The sequence below is a fragment of the Manis pentadactyla genome, chromosome 8, assembly GCF_030020395.1.
Source record: "Manis pentadactyla isolate mManPen7 chromosome 8, mManPen7.hap1, whole genome shotgun sequence".
NCBI classification, from domain to species: Eukaryota; Metazoa; Chordata; class Mammalia; order Pholidota; family Manidae; genus Manis; species Manis pentadactyla.
In genome coordinates, this window is record NC_080026.1 from 40281523 (window position 1) to 40297895 (window position 16373).

At 39.0% G+C, this 16373-nt stretch overlaps 1 non-coding gene across 1 annotated transcript; it reads right to left on the reverse strand.

Annotated features, from left to right (window-relative positions):
* Positions 1–15783: 15783 nt before the first annotated feature.
* Positions 15784–15945, reverse strand: LOC118913019 (U1 spliceosomal RNA). The gene has a single exon (XR_005025044.2). It is a non-coding gene; the product is annotated as a U1 spliceosomal RNA (small nuclear RNA).
* Positions 15946–16373: the final 428 nt, after the last annotated feature.

Sequence of the window (16373 nt, forward strand, 5' to 3'; positions counted from 1 at the left end):
GAGGCAGCTGGAGAACCCATGTGGCTGGCGCATCCATGTGTACCAAGCACATGCCAGGCTCATCTCCAGGTGGTTTTGATATGATTTTAGTTCTCAAATTATTCCCATACGTATATGCTTTTATTTCCACTCCACAAACAATATGCTCACAAAAGTGCTGATGCAATTACAAGCTCCCTTTGTATGCAGGGCTTCCATGCCTCTTATGGTCAGAGGAAAATAAAAAGGTGTTAATCCATCAGCCTGGTGTGCACAGTCCTTTCTCAGACTTACCTGGCTGCTCAGAGCATTTCTCGCCTTTTAGGACTTTCCCAGTTGCTACTGTGCCCACAGTGTTCTTATCTGAAACTATCAAAAGCTCTGCATCCTTCAAGATGGAGGTAAATACCACCTCTTCTCTGACACCCTCACTGAACACTGCCCAGCACCCTGAAAATGTCTTCCTTCGGGCAACTTCCTCTACATAAAATTCTAATGCATAGTCTGTAACATTAAACCTCTATTCTTTTTTTGAAGGCTGAGGTTATCGAATGCATACTTAACCATATTAGGACATATACATATTAGATACTTAATAAGTGTTTGTTGAATAAATGACATTAAAAATAAAAAATAAAATAGCTCCTGAGAGTCTGGGGCAGACTGGCACTTATAGCTAGGTCTTGTTGTTTTTCTGTTGGACTTAATTTCACAGAACATCAACATCAGACAAGACCACTCAGTGACTCTGATGAATCAGGACAAAAATATAGTATTGTCCATACAACGAAAATGACCCATTATCCCTCTCTTCTGGCTAATATGAATCACCAATGTTTCTTCTTCAGTCACAGCTTTAGCTTCTCTTTGTTCTTCATAGATAATAACAGCATAAGTAATGCTTTCTAGACAAGAATTGTTAAAATAGCCAACATAGAATAACCCCATTTTGTGATAGCATTCCATAGAGAGCCAAGCCCTATTTATTTGAGTCCTTCTCAGAATCACCTAATATAAGCCCAATTCCTGTTCTAAGTCTGCTCTCACTCCCTCTTATGAGATGCTACATGATTTCTCCATTGTTCAATTACAGATGTGCTCCTGCAGGTTTTGGTAGAAGGCTTTAAAAGAATGAATGAATGAATGAATGAGAGAATGAATAACAACCCTTAGTTTCAATAAACTTTAAGTTCTGTGTATTTAGGAATGTCATCTTTTCCCTCCATCACAAATATCCAGATATCAAATAGTCATAAAGCAAATCTGGAGTGAATGAAATTCCTTTTGACCCTCTTGCTGCTATTTATTTCCCTCTCTGCTGGAATCACTTTGTGGAAGATTCATCCTCTGTCATTGCCATCACTGACTCCCTTTCATGCAGCACTGAGAACCCAGACCAGCAATTTCTATTTTCATTTATCCCAGAACCTTCGAAAGTCTGAGATACAAACCTTGAAGGTATTTTATTTTGTTTTTGCTTGGTTAGTATCCAAAAAAATCCTTTAGCCTCAGAGAGCTTGTTGGTCAAGCTGCACCTGTCTAAGTGTAGCTTTAGAAACCACAATTCTTACCTTTTTGGCTGCTGGGATAAAGATCCCCTTTCTCTCCAGCTGCCTCACCTGTTCAATATTGAAAAATCCTGAAAATCTGGGTGCAGACTCAATACCTGATTTGCTACTCACTTAGGAGAACTAGTGTCTAGATCATTGAGGGAGAAATTGTTGGGACAAACCATTTGGGAAAAGTATTTATTTCAAGCATACATAAAGTTCTCAATGGCTCCCTATTACCAGTATTTCATTAGGACATAAAAGGCCCTTTGTGAATTAGTCCCTTTTATTAGTAGTATAATTATGAGGGATACAATTAACAAAATAAAGTAAGTTGAACAGTTAAAGTCAATTACTGGTTTCGGAAACAAAAGATAGATTTAAGTCACAAAAAATTGGCTTAAAAGAAAAGGAAAACAAATCACCCAAAAGTACAAGTATGATGCAGCATATACTCATTTAGCAACTCTTGATGTTTATTAACACAAGAGTGTTTTTGCATTCTTTTTTGATAATCTGGATCTCAGCAGCCTAATATGCTTTGCATATAGTTTGGGAAAAAAAAAAAAGACAAAAAGACTCACAACTAGGATATCAAACCACTTCCTATGTGACATTAGCAGAGTAATACCCAAAAGTGGAAATACAGGCTTAAGCATATGAACTTGTGGATATCCAACTCTTTCTAACCTATACAATTGACCTCCATATTCCATATGATTGAATCTAGCATGAGCCAAATTTGACACAAGCAGGAATGTGAGCTTCCAAAGGCACTGGGTGGTGTTAAAAGGTGACAAATAAAAGAGGCACTTTTTGTTCCACATATTGTATGAGTGGAGGCTTTTGTGTTGGACCAGTCATAAAGCAGATCCCTGTTTCTCCCAGTGGCCTGATGCTCAGCCAGGGTGAATGAGTCACTAGGTGATGCCTCACTCCTCTACCCATTAGTGAGAACAAATAACAGATCATCGAAACTGGGGAACTTTTGAGAATAAAGGGAGTACTGTTAATAACAAACCCAGAAAAACGTTCCCAAACCTGGACTGTTTGAAGCGAGTTCTCTAGAATCATGATATTTACCATGGATTTATCACTGCAGGGTCTGATTATGAGGATTGCACTTGAATGCCAGGGGTCTCCTTGCCAGTCTTAATGTGTTAAATTGGGATGGCCAGAGCATGGCAGCATATAGCTCTAAGTCTGAACCTTATCAAATACAAAACCCTCTTTATGATAAATATTTTAATATTCTTTTATGATTCTGATATGCATTAAAAACCATAACTAACCCATACATGTTATTTCAAAAATCATTGTAATGCTGTTACTGAACTATGAAAGGAAAGCAATGATATTCAACTGAATATTCTATCATCATTTTATTTGACATTTTAAACAAAGGCCACACAAATGCATTATTCCTACATACACAATCACATAAATGCAACAGCTACAAATGCATACTATCATAGCTTAATTGGCAATTCAAATACTGAGTGATGTTACAATCAGTGACATGATTTTCCAAACTCATGAGCAAAACTTTGTTAATATTCCTAAAAATAATGAACAATCTTACCTTAGTCTTCATGATTGCTATAGTTCTGAAAACTTTAGTGTATAATTAAATCTGTGAAAAATATTTTCTGTTTGTTTGTATAACAGAGTCCAGTTCTAGGCTCTGGTAGTTATAAACAGATTTTTTATCTAAAGGAATGTCTGCTGGGGCATTCACTTTCATGTGGAATGTAGCATGGCATCCTTATGCAGAACAACCCTTGCACACTGCAGACCATCTAGAATCCCTGGCAATTACCACTGGATGCCTATGTGCCCCTCAATTTTGATGACAGTTTAAATTGGCCCCACAAATTTCCAAAATGCCGCCTTATGAGTCCCACAGGTCACAAAGTGCTTTAACCTATTAACTCTTCTTATTCCTTCTGATCACCAAGGGGGAAAGAGATCAATGATTTGATATGGTAAGAACTACCCCTCTGTGGTGGTCACCTTCCCAAAACCCAGTAACCCCAGCCTGATGATGAGAAAAACATCAGACAAACCCAAATTGAGAAACACACTACAAAATACTGACCAGTACTCCTCAGCACTGTCAAGCTTTTCATGAATACCATGGAAACGTTGAGGCACTGACACAGACCAGAGAAGAATAAAGGATACACAACCACTAAGTGAAATGTGGTCACCAGATTGAACCCTGGAACAGGATAAGGACCTTACTGGTAAAACTGGTGAAATCCAAATTCAACCTGGGGTTCAGTCAATAGCAATGTATTGATGTTGGTTTCTTAGTTTTGGCAGATGTACAATGGCAAGGTAAGATGACAACATTAGGGGAAACTGGAATTCTGTCCAGAATATCTGAGAACTCATTGTTCTATCTTTGCAACTGCTCTGCAAACCTCACATTATTCAAAAATAAAATTTATTTTAAAAAAATAAGTGCATATTACACCCAGTACAGTCACAGCTCATGCTGTAAACTGACTAATTTGCTGAGTAACTAAATTAATATAAATATAAAGTCTGAAAAAGTTCTCAAAGCTGTACAGGACAATCATGCAAAGTATTTATAAAGTACTATGAAATATAAAATATGCACTACACTAAATGGAAATTAACATTTTTGTCCATCCATATAGCTCAGAAATGTAATTAGTTCAGTGGGAAATGTTAGGGAGACTAGGTTGTTCAGAATCCCTTTGGAGGAAAAAATAGTTGTTTAACTGACTAAGCATTTTGATTATTGTTGTGTATGCACAGTCACTATGTCTGTAGTCTGTTATTATTGAATTACTTTGCCATACTTCAATAATCATTTCATAAGTATCACACTGTAGCTTCAGGTTGGAGCCAAATTTTAGCAGTAGATTTGTAGGACCAAAAATGTTGTAACACTTACTGTTAGCTATTGAGAAACTATCCACCAAAAGTTGTACCAACTTATATTTCCAAATTTAAAAGACCGTCTATGTTCACTTAGAATCTAATTGTGAACAGAATATATCAAGCCAATCTAGCTTATTTACATTTATTTAACACATTTAAATATGTTCAGTGCAAAACTACTAATCTTAATCCAGGTTTTAATTCAGTACAGTAACTTTTCTTTTCATCTACTTAAAATGTCAAAAAAAATTGGTTATCTTATGTTCAACAAATCAAAGAAAAAATGGTCCAAACTTCTTTTTCTGAAAGTATAAATTTCTGCTGCCTGCACAGTCTTTGGTCTTGCAAAACTTGCATTCCGTTTCCTTGAACACTGTCATTCTGTAATGACCTTAAATGATAATCCTCCTTGGTAATCACTTCTCATCTCAGATCCGACAGCCTGGTCCTTGTGACATGCAGTAATCAATAACTCTTTCTGGAGATTCATTAATAAAACAGTATCATCTCTTCGGTTCACATTTACAGATGGATCTTTATTTCCCTAGGTGAAGTTAGCTGTATCTCAGTTTTCTTTCATGTGCCATTAGGGTAGTGATGCCTACAAAACTCAGTTTTATTAGCTAGCATTAGAAAATGGCAAAGAGCACAGCACGCTGGGGAAGCACAGATGCTTGAGTAACAAGAATAATTTTAAGTGGCTAGTTCCATGGAGATACAGAGATGCTATGAAGAATCTCTCAGGAACCTTATTTGGAAAACATAAGGTTTCTTGTTCACATGCATTTTTATAAAGTATTGATGGCTTACAGAGGTATTTCATACCAATTTTCTTAATCTCATTTTCATAACCCTAAGAAATCTCAGTCTCTCTGTGGTTATGCTATGGAAAATTTTTGGCATGAATTCTCTTAAAAGAGAAGCAAAAGATTTATGGAAATGTTGCAATGGGACTATTAAAGGAATCCCTTAAAGACTCAGTGGACTGCTACCTTCCTAAAATAACACACCACCATCTGTCAGATGGAATTTGTGTTTAGATAGAATAACAACATTTCATTTACTACATATACCAGGAGAACTGATAAATCTTCTTGAGGTCATGGATGTTTTTTGGAGTAGTTTCAATTTAAATTTTATTTGTGAAGATAGCTGTCAGGAGGTATGTTGGAAGCAGTCAATAGGGTGTCATCACAACGCTGGCTGTTCAGAGCATACCATCTTTAAGGGAGAACACTGAATGTGTGAGACAGAAAACATGCACCGAAAGGAAAAGACCAGAAGAAATAGGATGTTGAGAAAATTTTCCTAAGTGCTAAATGTTAGGGAATTTTTTTTTTTTTTTTTAGGGAAGAACATGAGGAAAGAAACAAGTAGTGGTGGGTAGATTAGGTTAAATTTATCTCATCTTTGGGTTCTTTTCTGAACTCATGGTACTAGCAACATGGGCAAGTTCAAATTGTTGATTACTTATATTCAGGAAACTCAGTTTTACAGCAAAGATATTGAACATATTAAGAGCAAGGCAATGGACTAAGTAAAGGTGATTCTCAGATGAATATGAAATGTTCTCTACATTTTCGAGATACTCACAGCATAGTGAGGAAGCCTGATGTAACTTCAGGGGGAAAATATATTCCCAGCTCAGGGCAAATAACCTTTGAGGTTAAAATCAGTCAAAGGAAGAAATAAAATAGGAGAAACCTGTTTATTGCTTATAAGCAATCATACAGTTTTGCTAGTCTATGTCTCTTGTGAGCCAGCTGCAAAAAGGGACCCCACCCAACCTCTCTGGTCCAGATATACCACCACTCCCTCTTGCAATCACCTATTGATATGGAGATGGACTACTTCCCTCCACCCCTTGAAAACACCTATGATATGGAGATGTAGTAAGGCCAGGCAAGATTCTGGAAATATTGCAGTTTTACCCACAGCCCACCCCTCTATAAATCTCACTTCACCATCACTTGCTTCTCACCTTCCTCAATGGCCCCTGTGTGAAAAAACTGGAGCACTTAACCCAGACTAATAATACACAATAACAACAGCAATAAAATCATGATAATCCTAAAGGAGGAGGATTCAGTTAAATTCAAAGTCCTATGAAGATTAAGTCCACAGCTCACCCATTCCATGGGAGGCCTGTAGCTGAACAGGTAGGAAGTTCAGAGCAATAATAAAGTGGCAGACACAGTCAGAGGGCACATCCTGGCCACAGGGACTCTAGAAGAAAATAACCTTAAGGGCAATAAGATGCGTGTTTTAATGACACCAGCATAGACAAATCTTGTCCATCAAGTAGGATGCATGCAAGACAGTGCTCCTCTGATAGGACAGTGACGGGATGGGATCTTGTCTTAGTGTAGTATACAAGACTTTCACCCCCCTCCCTGTAGGAGTTACAGATAGGTCAATATATAGGGCTGCAGGAGGTACATGCACTGGCCATAAAGATAAAACAAATTTTTCCCATAAGATGCTTTTACCCTCTGGATGTTTTGGGTATACTGCTGTGATCTTTGGGAGCCACTCTGCTGTTAGTCCAGGAACACATAGGAAGACAGCTTCCAGGCTTTTTCCCTAAGGTGCCAAAAGGACCAGCCATCGCTGCTCCATTTTTTGAAATGTCCAGGGCTGTGTCCACTGAACAGAGTCTCCAGGGTTTAATGCAGTTGGGGCTGGCAGCAGGATGTTGCTCTGCTGGCCATATCCTGGCTTCGATACCTCCTCTTTGGTTTGCACATACAGTTGTATAGGAGAGGAAGCAATGTATGTTAGCATGTCCACAGGGCTAAAGGCTCCTTTTCAGGGCTTGTAATTCAAACGCTACAGCACTAACTGAACTTAAAAGCCCTGTAGACTATTGGTGTCTGACTTCAGGACAGATTCCAAAAAACCATTGTACCCCTCTATTATGCCTACCCTGGAAGGGTTATATGGTACATGAATCTTCCACTTTATTCCTAATTGCTGCACCCATTCTTGTAACACATGTTCAATAAAGTGGGTGTCTTGATTACTCTCAATTACTTGCAGCCAGCCATAGGCGGCAAAAAAACACTCTAGGCCCCTCTTGGTGGTTTGCTGATCTGCACAACATGCAGGAAAAGCAATCAGTAGCCCAGCAGCTGTGTCCACACAAGTCATCGCATACCAATACCCTTGTGATATGGGAAGAGACCCAATATGGTCTATGTGCCACCTGACAAGGGGTATTGGCCCTTTACTATTGTCTGATGTTGCTGTGGAACTTGGTGTAAGTCCCTCTTAGAGCACACAAGGCCTACTTCTGGGCTCTGCTGGCTTCTTCAGCATAATAGCATCAGTGAAGTGATACAGACACACCATTTGTGGTTTCTTCCATGTGGCTATATCCTAGGCTACAAGTATTTGACAAATGGTGAGACTGTGGCTGTAACCCTGTGGAAGGACAGTCAGTGTCCTCTGCCAGCCTTCCCATGTGAAGGCAAACTATTCCTGTGCTATGTCAATAGAGAAGAAAACATTAGCAAGGTCCACAACATATGATATGTCCCTAGTTTATGACTGAGGGTGTCCATAAGGACTGCTAGAGAGGGGATAGCAGCATGCAAAGGGGGTGTGACTTTGTTCAATTCCCTGTAGTGCATGGTCAAACACCAGGAGCCATCTGGCCTTTTCACTGGCTACACTGGGGAATTAAAAGGTCTGTGAGTGGGCTTTATGATGCCCACCTTCTCCAGCTCCTGTAGTTTCCCTAATTTCTTTGTGCCACCCAGGCAATATATACTGCTTAGTTTGGTCACCTGCTGAGGTATAGGAAGAGCTACAGGTGAGTGCTTGGCATGCTGCCTCACAACTGCCTTTACCACACATACCCTAAGTCTGAACTCACCTGGGATTTGGCTTTCTTCACTCTAATTGCCTTCCCCCCATAGCTATCTATCACAGTAGGGGGCCCAGAAAAATGCTCAGGGTTGCCATAAATCAGAGAACATTCAGTTCCTGTGCCCACCAGCACTAGGACACGTATATTCACAAGGGACCAATGAATTTCTAATTCTACATGTGTCCTTTGGCTCCCACCACGTCCCCAAGGTGGGAGCCTTGACCCCCCACCTCAGTTGAACTGTGATGGCCAATCATCCTCCTGTGGGGATGAGGGTCCAGGTGGAGCCTGAGTGCTGTCCCCCAGGAAGTCTTGCAGGGACACAAGCCAGACACAGGGGTTTGCCTCTGGCTTCTGTGTCTTGGACCTCAACAGCTGGAACTGCTGCTCTGGCTTCAACTGGTTCCACAATTCTATAAATATCCTATTGGTTTGCCCATCAAATTTTTCTTTCACTACCCCTTTATAATTCAACCCCCATCTGGGTCCTTAAGACCTTCATGGGGCCCTTTGCACCTCTCCTTTCAGTGATAGCCCATACTCCCTTCCATGTTCTTATTGTTTCACCCTTCCCCAGATCTGCTAAAGTATGACTAGCCTTACTTATGGGTTGCCCTATGTGGGGGGATGGATAGTCACTAAGGACCCAAAGAGATATGGGGGAGTATTATACAGAACCAGATTCTCATTTCTACTGTGAACAACTCCTCATTGGGGCCCTGGGAATCCATAGTGTAGATTATATTTTTCATGTCCAATTCCTGTAACATCCATTGGAGCTCTGCATACATTTTCTAGCTACTGGGTAAGAATGGTAAATCACCCTGATTAGGCCAAACTGCCTTGATGGCTGCTGTCAGCCAATCCAGATGTGCCCAGTTCCCCAAGATGTGATGGGCACTTTGTAACTGCTGCCAGAGGGAAGGGTGAGTCATCAGGGAAGCCAGTCTACCCATTTTAGAATCCAACATAACAATGTTTTCCACCCCCATATCCCAGAGATGCAAAAGCCATGTAGGCAGAGGTTTCAACAGCTTTTGCCAAAACTGGACTCTCATGTCCACCAGCTCATCTTGGGTATAGGGGTGGAGCATGGAGTGCTCCACAAACTGTGGATAGGGGTGTCTCCTCCCCCTGAGGAGCCCACAGTTGTTGAATTTTTACTTTCTTAATTACATCTGGGTATGCCTTTAATACAGGAGAGGCTGGGGCCTTGGGCGGTGGCCTTGGCAACAGATCAGCCCTTGACCCCACTCCCTCATCCTCTCCCAACATGTCTTCGGCCATCTCCATGTCTGAAGTCACCGCTCTGTCCTCCCCCTCCCCCATGGCCTCCTGCAATGTGGATTCTCCTGCTGCCTCCTCCCTCACTGCTAATGTATTTTCTAGGAACGTGACCTGATTTCTCAATAACTGTCTCTCTTTCTTAAGGGTATTCTATGGGACATTGCCTAGCTCCTCCAGGTGATGATTAAATATGTTTCTCTCCTCCATAACCCTTTCCACTGTCTCAAGAAAGAAACATCCCACAATCCTGGCTGGTACATGGCCACTCAGGGCCTCTGAGCAGTCTTCTACCCAAAGAGGGCAAATTTCACAGCTTCCAGTGTCTCCACCCTTCCCCAGTTCTGGGGACAGGCCCACCCATCTAGGACATGCTTTATCCTAGATCAATTCCCCACTAAAGGCTATTGAAGTCAAAGCTCCACTGATGGGGGACTCCTGGGAGAAGCTGCACCCTCCACTACTACATCACTGGGGCCTCCCCACCATCCACATGGGGGTTTTCAGGTATCTCCCCATCATCCCTAGGGACAGCCTGCCCAAGCTTCACACCCATGAAGACAGATTTTAGGTTCAGAGGTCCTGCTAACTACCACCAGGTGTAACTCCAAGGAGAAATATGTTCCCAGCACAGGGCAGATAACCTTTGAAGTTGAAATCAGTCAAAGGGAGAGATAAAGTGGTAGAAACCCATTTATTGCCCACAAGCTGTCATCCATTTCTGCTTGCACTTATCTCTTGTGACCTGGCTGCAAAAAGGGACTCCACCCAATCTCTCTGGTCCAGATATACCTCACTCTCCCACCCTTGTAATTTCCTATTGATATCCTTCTATTGCAGTACTCTCTCCACCCCTTGGAAACACCTGTTCAAATGGATCAAAACTAATGCCATTGCAATCTGGAAATACTGCAGTTTTACCCCCATCAGGCAATCCAAACAGGCAAACACAAGGGAACTTATAGTATGTATCCATAACATTGTATGCACTGTGAGAGCATTTTATTTCACTCAATCAGCAGCTTTGGAGAGTGTTTTCTAGAAGAGACAATACCTGAACCGAATATGAAAGGCAAGTATAATTAGGTATGTATATAAGGCTTCTCCAGAGAAATAGAACCAATAAGGTATATACATATATATATATAAGGATAATTATTATAAGAATAGGAATTGGTTCAATAGACTCCATGAAGCGCCATGATCTGCCATCTACAAGCCCGAGAACCAGGAAAGGTGGTGGTGTAATTTAATCCAGTTTGATGCATGAGAATAGTTTGTTGGAATAGTTTCCAAAGAACTAGGAGCACCAATGTTTACAGCCAGGAGAAGATGGTTATCTCAGCTCAAACAGAGCAAGAGAGCCCACCCTTCCTCTGCCTCTTTGTTCTATCCAGGTGTTCAATGGATTTTATATTATGCCTGCCCATGATGGGAAAGGCCATCTGCTTTACCAAATTTTCAATTCAAATGCTAATCTCTTTCCTTTGAGACACACCCAGAAATAATGTTTTACTAGCTGTCTAGGCATCCCTTGGCCCAGTAAACTTGATACATAAGAAAATAAATATCACAGCGGGTAAGTGAAGGTGGACAGGCATTGTAGGAAAAGGGTATGCTACAAGCAGAAGCCCACCTCCTACTTCTTCTCATAATTGTCACCATCACAGAAATAATAATAATGCTAATAATAACAATAGTTAGTATGCATTTAGCACTTGCTTAGTGCTATAGAAGCATCATTTTGTTTAATTTTATAAGCACAGTTTGAGGTTAGGGGCATTAGTATTCCCTTTGAAATAAACTGAACATGTTAAGTAATAAGCCCAAGAAATAAGCACTTAATGGTTGAGTTTGGATTTATTTAAATCTACACAGTTTGACCCCAGAATATGAATTCTAAATTACTATGTTATACTGCCTCTTTTATGTGTGGGGATGGGATGCGGGTAGGGGAGGTGGCTAGCAATTTTGTCTATGGTAAGTGTGGTGGGAGATAGGAGCAGAGAAATAGGTAGAGGACAAGCCACAGTGAACTGAAGAGCTTTACTTTTATATGAAATAGGGAGGAAGGCATGATGTAGTTAAAGTAAAAAAAGGTAATATGGGTTTTTGATAGCCATTGCTTAAAGTGCCTTTATTCTAAGCTTTTATTCTCCAGGCTAAAAACAGTGACTTCTTTCACTTGACTAAATTTACTTGGATATTCTTTCTAAGATTTAATATAATCCAAGTAGAAAAATCCATTAGCAAAAATAGCATAAGTCACTAAATGCCACAGTAATTCCTGGTCATTATAAAATTAGTTGAAGAATCATCTGAACTAGTCTATATCTTGAGTTATAACCACATTTAAAAGTAGGTAAAACACATAATTTTTAAACAGATTTAGGAGTTCATAGCATTCTTTCCTAGAATTCTTATAGGGGTGAGATGAAGATGAGAAATGAAAATCTCATTATGTTCCCATTCTGCAGAAAAAAACACTATGATTTTGGTCAGTCAACTTGTTTTAAAGTATTTCTTGACATGTGCTATGCCACAGTGTCAACATCTCTTCCACTGCATTAGTACTCCACATTATATATTTTATTCAATATTGTTATATATGTTCAAAATTATATATGTTATAGATGGAACGACATTGTATGATTTGACAATAACATTTCTTTCAATTTTTCTGAGGATATGGACTATCATTAATTTATTAGAGTTCTGGAGTAGACAAATGATGGGATTTTATTTTGACTACTTTGATATCCGAAAACCTTTTGTTTTCTCTTGAATAACTTATTCATTATATTTTCTCTGTGACTAGAGACGGATTCTCTTTCAGCATAAGCAGGAAATTAGTGAAATCAGAAAGTGATTAGTAATTATGTATGTGTGTATGTGTATGTGAATCATTTTTTGCTTCTCAGTATTTCCTAGCATGTTGATTACAAGAGTTAGACTGTTAATCCAGATCAGCCCAATAGAATTCCTTTGCATAGTTGAGGTTTCACTTTTAGTTTTATTTTGGAATTTTACTTTCCATCATCTTTTTTAACCTACTTTTCCTGTTAAGCTTTATTTCCAATTTCCTGAACATATTTCAAGTTAGAAAATTCCCATAAAATTCCATATTTGCAAATAAAATACCTGGTATAACCATCATGTAAGCAAAGATATCAGCACCAGATTGCATATTTGTGTTTCACTTACATGAACATTTTCTGCTTAGGAATAAATAGTGGATTATAAATCAATTTAGTAGATTGTTCCTAAAAGTTTTAAAAAACAATATTGAATAAAATTGTTAAAAACAGAGTATGTCACACTTAATAAGGGTGAAAATTGTTTTAGGAAACATTTAATTGTGTGTGCGTGTATGCAGGTGTCTGTGTATGCATATACTGATAGCAATATAAAGCATATTTATTTCTATGAGTCATTTTATATGTTTCTGTTGAGGCAGGAACCAGAAAACATGCCAATTATTTTAAAAGACAGAATTTACTACAAGAATTGTTTATCAACTATTCAGGAAGTAAAAAGGCAAAAACAAGTGCATGTTGCTCAGCTGGAGCTTGTGTTGCTGAGCTGGGAGGAAGGGCCTCTTGGACCTGGGACCCAGATGCTGCGGGAGATGCCAGCTGACGGTGCTGGAGTCTCAGAGGGCACAGCGACTCTGGTGCACACGCTTTGGAAAAACTGTTTACCAGAATCAGCTGCAGCTGCTCGATCAAACTGCTTAAACACTTGGGTGACTCTTGATAGGAACAGGAAGGGACAACAAGGAAAAGGGAGAAAATGGGAAAGAACTTTCTAGTCATCCTCTCATGTCTCTTTGCAGACTCTAGCGGAATCAGATGGAAAAGGGTAAGTGTGACTTGCAGAGTCTCAGCCCTCACATTGCAAAGTGGACTATAGAGTGGTGGAATCAAAGCTAAGGAATAAAGGCTTAATGACTGCATTGTTATAATAATAAATCCCTGTCTGCAAAATTTTTAAATTTTCAATAATTACAATAATAACATGTAGTAATATTTAAACATGGAATTGACTTTTCTCCAAGTGGAAAGTTACAGTCCCCATCCTTAATAGGAACTACTCCTCTTGTCGGCCTGGATGTTTGATGAAATTACAACCTTTGAAAGAAGAGAAATTTAGTTTACAAGATTATTCTATTGGGTTATAGAATTTTTGAAAAAATGTGTTTAGTGTAATAATGATGCCCAAGAGTGGCAGTAATGATTACAGGAGGCCAAGGAGATGGGTTTACTATCAAAGACTGTGCCTACATATATTGTCCCTACGGTCACTGGATTGGCATTAGCATAAATTGGTTAAATATGGATCAGGGATGATATTTAAAATTTTGAAGAATTAAAAAAATTAAATATTTTAAAATTTGGACAATACCAAGATCCATTAAACAGCTTGAACCTCATGCAGGGTATGACCAACAGCTTTTTATATAAGTGGTTGTCAAATTAAAAAAAAAAGGGTATCTGGGCTAAGCCAGGTTAAATGAAACCAACTCATTGTTTCCTTCTTTTATTATTTCTAGTTCCACATTAAAATTCACTTTAAAAGTTTCTAGAAAAGTAACAAATCTACCTAAAGTATAGACACCCATTTCACTTTATCTGCTCTGAGGCAACACAGTTGAGCTTGCCTGGTTGTACTGAATCTCCCTTAGAAAAAGAGTGAACCCAGCAGTCATGGTCAGGTGGCCTTGCTGCAGCATGACTCTTGTTCATGATATAAATATACTTACCTGTCTCCCTGACCAAACTGTAAGCAACTTGAAGGCGCCTAGCTCTAGCACCCACAATGGTGCCTGGTATGAATAGCTGCTTAATTAACTTAATCATACTTTTTAAGTAATTAAAGGAATAAAGGTATGCTGAAAACACACTGGACTGGTATTAAATCATCATTTTAATTGAATGTCCTGGGTGAGCAAAAGAAATGAGTTGTCTACTATTTCTCCGTATCTTATCTTGGGTTACTTATTCTTTGTTTATCTCTGTGGGTTTTCTTGCAAGAACTGGGATTCTATGCCGAAGCTAAATGGGGACAGCATAATCATGAACTGAATCTCAGCCTATGGGAGAAAGATTTCTCTGTCACCTGGCTAGCTCTTCTTTCATGGTCTTCTAAATAGCATATGAAATTAATGCAGGGAATCCTCATAGTGACCTGTTAATGATTCCTTTACTTTGCCAAAATGATGGCAACATCATGTACATCTCTAAGACAAATAATAAAGAGTATCACCTTGTGAATATTGATGAATTTCTTTCCTTATCTTTTTCTGAAGTACATCTGGAATTAGGCCCTAAACTAACCTATCAACTTACTTCCAGTGGCTTAGGGAAACCACCCAAGGATCACTGTGTGTATGTGGGGGAGAAGGTAAGGGAGGGTTGAAAATCTAAAAAGGAAAAAAAATTATGGTGCAAGTGTTCCATGTTTAAAAGTCCTAAATTTCTACTGTGAATTGTTAACATGAGGTTTCAAGGACGAGGTTTACTGAGTTAGTGGGCACACTACATGGGTAGCATTCTCAGTGAAAGGTAGTATTCTCAGTCAAAAAGATATAGAAACTCCAAAAGAATCACTCATTTCTCCTGAATAAATTTTGGACAGAAAAAGGCACAGTGTATGTTTCTACATGCCAAATCAAGCAAGTTTAATTTTTCCCAACAGGGCTGGGCTCAGAGCGTGTCTGAGATGTCCCAGAGGGTAAGCCGAAACCTCACCATGGAAGCCAGAGTTAAGTGAGGTCTAGCAGATTCTGGTGTGTGACCACAGTAGCATGACTATCACCTTTCCCTTTCAATTGTCTCCAGGGATGATGCTTGACAACTTTTCAAATCCTTCAAGACCCATCTCTAGTGTGGTTTCCTTTTCCAGCAGTTCAGACTTTATCTTGCTATTACCACTCAATCCTGAATGATCTTTTCAGGTGTTAGTTTTGATTAAATGTGATAATATACACAAGCAAGCTTCAGGTTTTGTACTATTCAAGATAATTTTTATTAATAGAATATGCATAATCAGCTAACTTCAGTAAACTATAAGGTGATATTTCTCAAGGTTTGTTCTTAAAAACTTCTTTAAAGGATGTTAATAAGTGTGTCATAGGGGTGAAAGAGAAACAACTAAAATAAAATAGACTTTTTTCTTTTTTTAAATCAGGGAATAGCATGAACACAGTCCCCTACTACCACAAATTATGCAGTCGAATTTCCCACATTTGGCAAAATCCCAGGGGTCAGCACATCCGGAGTACTGGGTATGCCTCACCCTGGGAAAACCACCTTTGTGATCATGGCATCTCCCCTGTCAAATAAGTATTAAGTAGACTTTTTATTACAGTGTTTCTCAGATTCTTTAATATGCTACTGTGTATTATGAATATACCAGAAAGGAGATATATATATATATATATATATATATATATACACACACTCACACACACACACACACGTGTATGTGTATACATATAATTATATATCTACCTACCTAATCTAATTCATAAACTTTCTTAGCTACAAAGTGCTTTTTTTTTTGCAGAACATTTTGAGAGATTCTTCTCCTTGGAACACATTTTGATATATGTTTTTAGGACTCTTTGAGGGCAGTGAGAGCATTTGCTACTGTTTCACTCATTGCGCCTAGGTACCCAATTAAGTTCTGGGTGATTAGGAAACTAAAAAGACTGAGATAACATTTATTGAGTCCTAAATATGTACAGTGTTTTATGCTAAGGAATTTATGTATGC